Below are 10,385 nucleotides of genomic sequence, written 5' to 3'. Positions count from 1 at the left end.
ATGTTCATATAGTTTAAATTGATATTGTCCTTTAGAAATCAACATTTTTAGTTCAAATCATCCGAGAGGTTCGACCTGTAAAATATATATCAATAAAGCTATTGGGACATCCGGGATAATATTGAGAAATACCATCAGAAGTTTGATGTAACCCCGGCTAAATACCCCATGTCGCCAGAAAAGGAAGTGCCCATAGATTCCTTACAATTCTCGCTCGTTAACATTAATGTATATATATATATATATATATATATATATATATATATACATATATATATATATATATATATATATATATATATATATAATCACCATCTTTTGTACTTCATTCCATTGCCCTTCAAGTACCTGACTATGATAAATAATATTCATAACAATTTTAATGTTTTGGTATTTCTCTATAGCATATCATTATCATGTCGCCAAATCGCAGTCAGATACGTATACCCTTTTTGAGACTCTAGAGAATTAGATCAAAGGAATGCCTCAGGCATGCACATGGAACCATAATTTGTTCATGAAATAATCTCCTTCTATAGTATATATATATATATATATATATATATATATATATATATATACAGTATGTTGTATACACTGATCCGAAGCCGTGGAAACCTAATGTTACGATGAGCTGATATCAGATACGTTTTTGTCTTGAACTTTGCTTCATTTAGAGAAAAAAAAAAGTATGTCGTAATTAAAAGCAAAGCTGCAGTTGGCCTACGTTTGAACCATAAAAATTCTGAAATGTCAACAGGTTCCCGGGTTAAGGTAATGATTAATCACACAACAGAAATTGCTCAAAAAAAATAATATTTTTGTAAGTAATAGTATGAGAACGTTAACGACACAATCATCAGATACGTTACCATCAAAGTTAAATAACATGTCAGATACACCAATAAAAATCTTGCGGCCAAGTTAACCACAACGTGCTTAAAAGTGCGCGGATTTAACCGGGTGACATTATCGTACTCTATATACTTGCTGAGAAAACATGCTGTTCTAAGAGGAATTAAAAGTTTATTTGATGAAAATCGGTTTTGAAATGGCCGTGATATCCAAAATAAAGTAAAAGAAAGAGATCCTATGGCTCCCTATGGGTGTTATCTTGCACCCTCGAGAAATGGGTGCAAAAGTGGTACCTTGCGCAAGGGTATAACCTTGCAACCTGTGGGTGCACCTTTGCACCGCCAAAGAAGGTGCAACATTGCACCCTTTATTGAGGGTGCGAAGTGGTTCCCTTGGGTGCATATTTCCACCCACACTAAGTGGTGCTAAGTTTCACCCTTTTCTTGAGGGTGCATCTTTCCACCCACACTAATTGGTGCTGAGATGCACCTTTCTTGAGGGTGTGATCTTTCTCCCTTTAATGTTCGGTGCAACTTTGCACCCTCTCTTGCTCTACTTTTGGTGCAACTTTACACCTTTCGTGAGGGTGCAAAGAAGCACCCTAAGTTCCAAGATTGTAGCCTCTTTTGAGGGTGCGAATTTGTGCCATATATATATAGGTATAATGTTGCACCTATGTGGTGCTTATTTGATCCATGACTGCAGCAAAATTGCTTCTTTAAAGGAGCCAGTCAGTGTCACTGTCTACGCCTTTAGAGGCGCAATGTTGCCCAGTATAACCTCAAGTGAACCTTGAGATTACTGGGCAATATTGCGTCTCTAGAGGAACAGGCAGTGATACTGATTGGCTCCTTTAAAGAAGCAATTTTGCAGCAGTTATGGATGAAATAAGCACCACATATTTGCAACATTATACCTATAAGGTAAATATACTTAATATACATAACAAGGTACAATTTGGTTACTTAACTACTTTAAACCTTGAATAGTGCGAACTAATGCAAGCCTGTTTGCTCAGTATATCAAACTTATGCTGTTGTTGCACTCTGCAAAGTAAATAAGATTGGTGTAATTTGGATCCTGTGAATCATGAAATGTGTGCGTGGAATTTGTGAGTTTTGAAATGTTAATGTAGAAGTTAACTTATAGTTGTGTTTGAATGACATACTAAAACCAAATATTTACCCAATTACCTTTCCAACGAGGTGAGCACTATCACTATCTATCAAACAAACCCTCTAGGCAAGAGCATACATCTGCATGAAGGAAGAGGTAAAAATATGATATACATTTGTCTGGATACGTTTTATTCAAAACGTACTTGAATACTTACTTATTCACATAATCTATAAGAATAAGATATGCTTTTTGCCAGTACACAAAGCCTCAAAAAACAAAAGCATGCTACGTACATTTTTAAAGTATGCACCATATCTAAAAAAAAAAAAAAAAATGTAAGAGGATTTAACAAGTTGTTTGTATGCATTCAACGAATAGGCCTACATATTTCCATGCGTACAATATTCATGTAGCAGTGACGTCATCATGAATCATCAAAAAGATATGTTTCCAGCATAGACATGAATTTATCTAAAATTTAAAACATGTCTTACAATTAGGAGTTTGTTTTATAATGACGATGCCATTGTCTTAAAGTCCTTATCACGACATGTCTTGGTGTTCACACTTATTCAAATCATGAGATTCTTGGCACTATAGATTACGACTACAATTCATTATGGTTTAGATACTTAACTGACATACGCATACCATATTCAGGTATACGGGCATTTCGATGAAAACATCTAAATACAAGGTATAATTATAATATGAAAATCGAACTTGATACCAGCCCTTATGGGCTACCAATGGAGACTAGGCAGAATCGCAGTTATCATGGTTATGTATTCAGATTTTGTTTTGGGTGATCAATTCGAGTCCCTCGAGCTGAGGATTCCGGAACTGCAATAGGCAAATCATCATAATGACTAACAAAGTGACTGAGAATAATACATGCACCAGTTTCTGTTTCGTTGTTCTATACAAAGAAAGTTGTTACGTTTTCCAATCCTCTGTAGGCACACAGGGATTTGCAGATCACCTTTGGCTATAACGCCATGGTCGCGTGCAAAATGATTGCAGCTTATCTAACTTGTAGTTTCCGAATAGGGGACTACCGTGCTTATACATATTAATCGGATGATAGACCCCGTCAAAGAGTAAATTGCGGATATCGTATACCATTGTCAAATCCACTTTTTCTTCTGTACACAGTTTCACTGGACTCTTATGAACCACTTAAGAATTACCAAATCATGGAGTATAAGAATAATCTTATGTTATTTCCTTGAAACGGCTGCATTTGTATGAGCGGGAACAGTTTGGCATCATACATGACTAAATGCATGTATTATACAAGGTTTCATGACACTTTGAACCGTGTCCCCCCCCCCCTCCCCCCCCCCAAAAAAAACCCCACAAAACAAAACAAAGCAAAACAACAACAACGAGTGAAATGTTGTATACCCTAGGCCCATTAGTGTATGATCTTTGTCCTTTGAATACATTGCCCATATTTTTCAACGAATAGGCATCTGGATGCAACGTAGGTATATATAAAAAGATTTTTTTTAAGGAAAATACATTTAACCACTTCAGAAATAACTATGGAACAAATAGCATAATATTGACACGTTCCCTTATTCCTAAATGACGTGACAGAAAACTTTCCTCACCGAAATCATTCTGTCGTTATTCAAGTACAAGACATTGGTGATCATATACCTAGTTCGATTGAAAGTATACATGGAGTCATTGCAAAAGTATCTAATGAATAGCATGCTTCAGAACTACATCATTGTCATTTTTTCTATGACGCTAATAATAGAGTAATTGTTCCGCCATACTGCCTGGCAGGTTGTAGTCCTCCTACGACGTTTTTTCAGCAAATAAGGCACAAAATAAAATTTTGCGAATTTTACACGCTGTTGCCAAAGTATCTAATCTTCTTTACCACTATTCTCAGACATAAGGTATGCTGATGCTGTATGAATTAGAAACGGAAGCTTCACAAATATTCACCATCTAACAAGGTAAAAGCGAAGTGATGTCTTGCCCACATATCAAATTTGTGATTACACTGATTTTCAAATGTAAGCTCATTGACTTTTTGACTGTTGACGGAGTCGGACTTCACCAATATCAACACTTGACAGCCATCTTTAGATGTTCTGGGGAGTGAATTTGGTGGTCATATAGCTCAAAAGTGTGGAAAGTTATTAAAAGAACACCACAATACTATGTCGACAGTGCTTACAAGGTGAGATACAAAGAAAGAGCACGAAATGACATTGTAGAATTTGACAATGACCTACAATATTTGACCTTGAACGCTGGCACCCACAAGGTGGTAGAAGTAACTTCATCCAATCGTACATACATATGCAAAGTTTCATTTGGATACCTCAAACAGTACTTAAAGGGGAATGAAACCCAAATGTACCCGTGGATTGGAGCAATATCATAAGAACACATAAGTGAACATGGAAAATCGTATGATCCAGTGGAAGTTATGCATTTTTTAAAGTTTCAGTGTCACTTTCATGTATGGAAACGTATATGAAGAAAATATCAAGGGAATTCCATAAAATCTGATTCTACATGAAAAGTACAAATTGCCTCCACTTATTAGTCGTTGCCATAATGTTAAGGGTAATATTACCCCCACCCCCTTCTGGAAGAAGTAAATCAAGTGCTCCTTTTGTAATGCTAGAAACGTGAAACTATGCCTATTTTCTTTACATTTCTTTATATAATTTTCCATGGTTGACGTCAAAGATGTAGCTTTCTCATCTCGTAATGGCGGCACTGAAACTCTAAATATATGTGTATATATAGTTCTTCAACGGATTTTCCGATATTCCTCAATTTGTGACGATGTGTTCAACTGCTAAAGTAATCTCCATGCATTAACTTGTCCACTTGTACTTTTCGTTTCATTTCCCTTCGTGATACAACGTTGCCATAATCGATAACAGACTGATGTACGAACGGATGGACAAGCTGAACAACATCATTTCTCTGGTGACAATTCCTTGTAAAAGTATACACCATGAAAACTTTAGGCTGGTAAACTATATCAAGACAATTATTGAACAATATTGTTAATGAAATGCCGTAGGTTTTTCTTCGTGATAGTTGCCTGTTCAGATCAAGGCTTGTAATGTACTGCTGAAGTATGCATCGGGTGTTTCTGCCTTGTCTGGGATACTGAAAGCCACAGAGCACAGAAGGCCGGAAACATTGTAGCGAAGGAAGACACGATTGTATACAGGAATTCGGGCAGATTTCACAACCATCCAGTCAAATAGTGCGCAGCATTCACAGTGAAGATTGTGGGATTTAGTCCTGCCAGGTTCTGAAAGAGATTTTGGCATGAATAAATAATGACTGAATAAAATTTCGAAGGAAATAGATCGTTTACACTATAGGCGGTTTTGGCGCTTACATAAACTAACAGGTTGCAACTATGACCATTGACCAGAAAATGGAAAATTAAATTGATTGCATAGATCTACTTCAGGTTTCAAACGTCTTTTGCTGAAATAATGAGAAATGGTTTTGAAATAGCTGCGATATCCAAAACAGAGCAATAATAATATAATATAGGACTCACTTTTTATCACGATCGCTGCGTTTTATTTTGTTTTTGGATGGCTCATCCATTTCAAAACCAATTTTCATCAAACAATCTTTAGAATTCCTCTTAGAATGGCATACTCTCTATTATTTCATAAGTAGGTTCTTGGTATATCACAAAAAGTTAAAGGCATAATTTACCATTTGCAGATGAAAGCATTAGTGCTTTAAAATAATTCTAAAATGTGAGTTAGGGATAGAAACAACCACTGTCAAAATTTGAATCCGTATAATGGATGTTAAGTGTTGTTAAGTACACAAAATGTGAACAATAGTTATAATAAAAATGTTTCCAGACTAAACCGTATACAGTTACGGTTTATTGAGAAAAATCCTGATATCTCCTTATATTTTAGGTTTTATGGCAAATATTTCATATGGTAGGATGTTTTATGATACAACAGACCTACACATATGCATTAAATGTGATATCTTGAACATTTTTGAAATCACTGCTCCCAAAGGTAAACTGGACCTTTAAAAGCCCAAATCCTCACCTCCACCAATACTATACCATCCCTTTAAGCTTTGATATTGGTTTCTAAACAAATCCGGTCGGATAGATTTATTTCAGCTCTTTGTCTTATAAGTAAAACATGATAATGTTGCAAGGAAATATTCCTCTTATATTTCTAGTCACAAAGCAGATGGAATTCCCGTCTCCCATAAAAAAAAAATAAAAGTGCAGCACTTACTTTGTCACAGACATACAGCATGTCCTCTCCGGGCAGACGGGGAATTAGGAGACAGCATGCCGACATCACTAAGTTAGAGCTGGAAAAAAAAAAAGAATAAATGTGGAATAGCCTGAGTAAAGTCATGTTGAAAAGAAAAATGTGGCGAATTTGGACTGAGATGAAAATACACAACTTTTATGTAGGCCTGCATACATTTATGACATAGGGCATATTCAAATATTCCCACATTTTTCCTGACCAAATCAAAGTCTTCATAACATAAAATAACAAAGTAAGACAACATCAAATTACATGCCAATTTAACATCAGTTTGCTGTATATTTTACACAGTTAGGAAAGGAGTAAGACTTATAGACCTCAGCCATTCAGCCGCTGCTGAGCTTGCCACAGATGATGGTCCGGGTGCTGGCCATGGCAATGGGTGTAATGATGCCCATCATGGTTGACACCTCTAATCCTGCTACCACACACACAAAAAAGAGAAAATATAGCCCCCTCTACTTATTCATAACATTGATTTGATTTACTTTGATAATACTGGTTACAGAAAAGAAGATTACCCCCCCCCCAAAAAAAAAAATAAAAAAAATAATAATAATAAATAAAATAAAATAAAATAAAATAAATAATATATAAATAAAAAAAAAATAAAAAAAATGAAGATTCTTGCGGGGTAGTGATGCTGCCTGTATGAGTTACAATCCATCATGGAGTTTTCAGGAAAAAGTCAAAAAAAAAAAAAAAAAAAAGCTGAGAAGACGTAGAACGGAAAAGGCAAGAATGAATGATCGCAATGGTCCACTTGAGTAACATATCTCTCGATTATAGATGGTATCAAAAATTGCACTATAGTCTTATCAAATTTTCCGCAACCCACTAAACGGTGGCTACGTTATAGTAACTGATAAAACTGCGTTCATGTGTAATAATACGCTTTAATATAATATACTTCACGGATATCACATGCTGAAAATCTAGATGAATCAATAACCTGAAAATACATATACAAGTGTACATGTATTACGGATTAATCCATTAATGAAACTTATATATTCTGTTGAGGAATCACTCTGTCCTTCAGAATTGCATATCAGTTTACGTGATCAGGAGAATGCGCGCAAATTATTGTATCTTGCTTGAATATCTGAAAAGGAAAATCAAGTGTCATGAGTTCAAGGCCACTGTTCATGCGTGTGTAATAATTTTGCAGAAGAGCTAACTTATGTAAATGTGACTACATAACTCTCTCCATGGCAGCTTAATGTATAGTTCAATTTTTATGCACTGCCTTGCTGCATACAGGGTGAACTTAAGTCTACCACTAACACTACCTGACTACAGAGAATTATCCCAGCATAAAGATAAGCGTGCAATGTTTGCCATTATAAGTTTAGTTAGTACACTAGTCTATTTATCCAAAAGTTTATCAACAATTATTCATCAACTTCAGTTCCGTTCCTTTTATTCGTTATTAATCAAATGTGGTATGGCACGACGCGATGTATTATCCTTGGGGATGTGTGTTTGTGTGTGTGTGTGGGGGGGGGGGGTGGCGTAAAGGTTATGTTAAGGATACACTTCCTATAGGAATATCCGATTCCACGTTTTCTTAACTATTTTGTTTTGTTGTTGATCGGTAAATATAAAGAATTACTTGAAATTTGTGATTATGTATGTGTTCACTGTATTGTGAGTATAAATCATGCTTGTATAATTGTGTATGTAGTGAAAATTGTATCATTTATAATGTGTACATGTACATGAATATATGTGAGTTTATGCATGTATGTAGATATTCCTATGTGCACGCCCATGTACCAACAAAAAGAATTTCCTAAATGAACAATAAATGAATCTGAAATCTGAAATCGGAATGCCATGACGTCTTTAGGAAGACATTTTATCGCTAAAGCTGCTCTAATTCCACATAATGGTTACGAAACAAAACAAAATAGAACAGAAAACAGCACGCATAAAACTAGCCAGTTTTAACAGAACTCTAAAATGAACATTTTAATATTACTGCCTGCAAGCCTATATTATAAGACATGGCTATACAACCAAAAACATAACAGATACAAGAAATTTGATGAAGGGTAATATCGAGAGTAAGGCCTTGGTCGAGAACATTGTGGATATTTCAAATCATGCTTTACGATGATGTTTTAACTCACCATTTTCCACGTGGTAGGAATCTGCGGGGTCTTGATATTATGAAGTGGACAAAATAATTTTGAAGTCAGAGTTGCAGTAAGCCGCTACGAAAAGCCTCAGAAGAGCTGATCTGCTATGGAAATGGAATTTGCGCTAGATGCTCAGCTCAAACACGCATGAACGAGCTGTACAATGAGCCATCTGGGAGTCAACTTACGTGCACATAAGTTTGCACGACTCAACAATTCATTGAATTCATAAATCATGTTCAAGAAAAGAATGAACATGCCCACACCAGGTGACCAAACTACTGGGTCCGTGAATTGACACTCTAGGAAACATCCATGTCATTATTTTGCATCGAATGTATTCTCCGGATTAATAGGCGTTTAAAAAAAATCCACTTTTGATTCTTAATAATTCAGTAACTATATATCAGATAACACTATCATTGATGTGGGAGATAGTTGTATAGTGTACAATTTCGTTGGAGGTGGTTTAAAACACAAATCAGTTTCATGAAATCCATGATCAATTTCACAGTTAGGTTACAGATTTTGCTCTATTTCCAACCCTCTGTACAAAATTTTCACTTTGCACAGGGGTCAATGGGTGTGTATGGGAGTATGTGGTTAACACCCTGACAATGGTGTTGAACAATAGCCAGGTTTAATGCTTTATTATTTATTCATGAGAAATTCCACTATCGCAGCTAGTCTTTATTCATTCTAAAATGTGGTGTTTGCAAGCACACGGAAACATGTGCTTACATTTTTCATGGGCATGCATTTTACCCTTAGGCTTTAACGTGCATGAATCCATGAAAAAAAAAAAAGGGGGAAAAAATCAACCCTTACAAATAAATCGTGTAGTTTGCACCCTTATATATCCGCGAGTTTGCTCTCTAAATGATTTTAGTTTATCATTTCCTTTACGTTCACCTAATAAAATATGCATACATAAAATGTGACAATGGTATGAATAAAATGACAATGTGACAAACAAACAAAGCAAACAAACAGCAAAAGATATCAAGTGAAGGGGTGAGTGAGAAGGCAATTGGCCTTATTTAAAACTAATCCCGGAAAAGTAAATACATTGTATATACAGAGAAAAACATTGGCACACACACACACACACAAACACACACACACTCACACATACACACACATGCATACACAGACAAAAACATGGACCAGCGCATATTAGCAATACACAAGATGTCATTTTCACAAACACACCCTATCTTGCTAGTCTCTTATAAATTCGTAAAATGATATTGGTAACTTTCAGAAAACCTTTCAAGTAAGATACGTTTTAAAGCTTCCTTAAAACTTTGTACCGTTTTCTTACATTTCACATCAGAGTGGATGGAATTCCAGATTTGAGGGCCTTGAAAAAATATTGACTTTTTTTTTTTCTGTCCCGAGATCGAGTCGCAACGAAAATCTTTAGCGTGTAGTAGGGTTTGATTCCATCATCGCACAGTAAGCATGCAGGGAATGCCGTGACATATTCCATTTCGATTGGTCAATACCAGACGAGCAGTCAAATATTCTTCGTTAGCTTGTTCGCAGACCCTTTCATCAAAGACTCAACTTCATTTAAAAATGCTCCGATGAATGATTATGAAATTATGGGAGAACATCAAGTTTTATGATGTCTTAAAAAAAAACATGTACATAGTAGCACCACGACGGTATGCAATATTGTATTCAAGTGTCGATCAACACCATATGGGTCTTTCTTTGAGACTTGTTATGGGCTCAATATTGCACCTTAGCAAGAATGAACCACAAACAGGAAGATATGTCTTTGTAATGGTAATTACTTTCGACATCCCAACCAATAAGGGATAGGTTAGGTGAATGTTAAAGACACGGGGATACACGAATAGAAATTGCTCCAAAAAAAAAAAAAAATGAAATAAAACGAACATTATTCTAATAGGCATGCCTGGGCAGTAATCTGATGTTTCTA

Source organism: Diadema setosum, chromosome 9 (genome assembly GCF_964275005.1).
Source record: "Diadema setosum chromosome 9, eeDiaSeto1, whole genome shotgun sequence".
Taxonomy (NCBI): Eukaryota; Metazoa; Echinodermata; class Echinoidea; order Diadematoida; family Diadematidae; genus Diadema; species Diadema setosum.
This window is presented reverse-complemented; position numbering follows the sequence as displayed.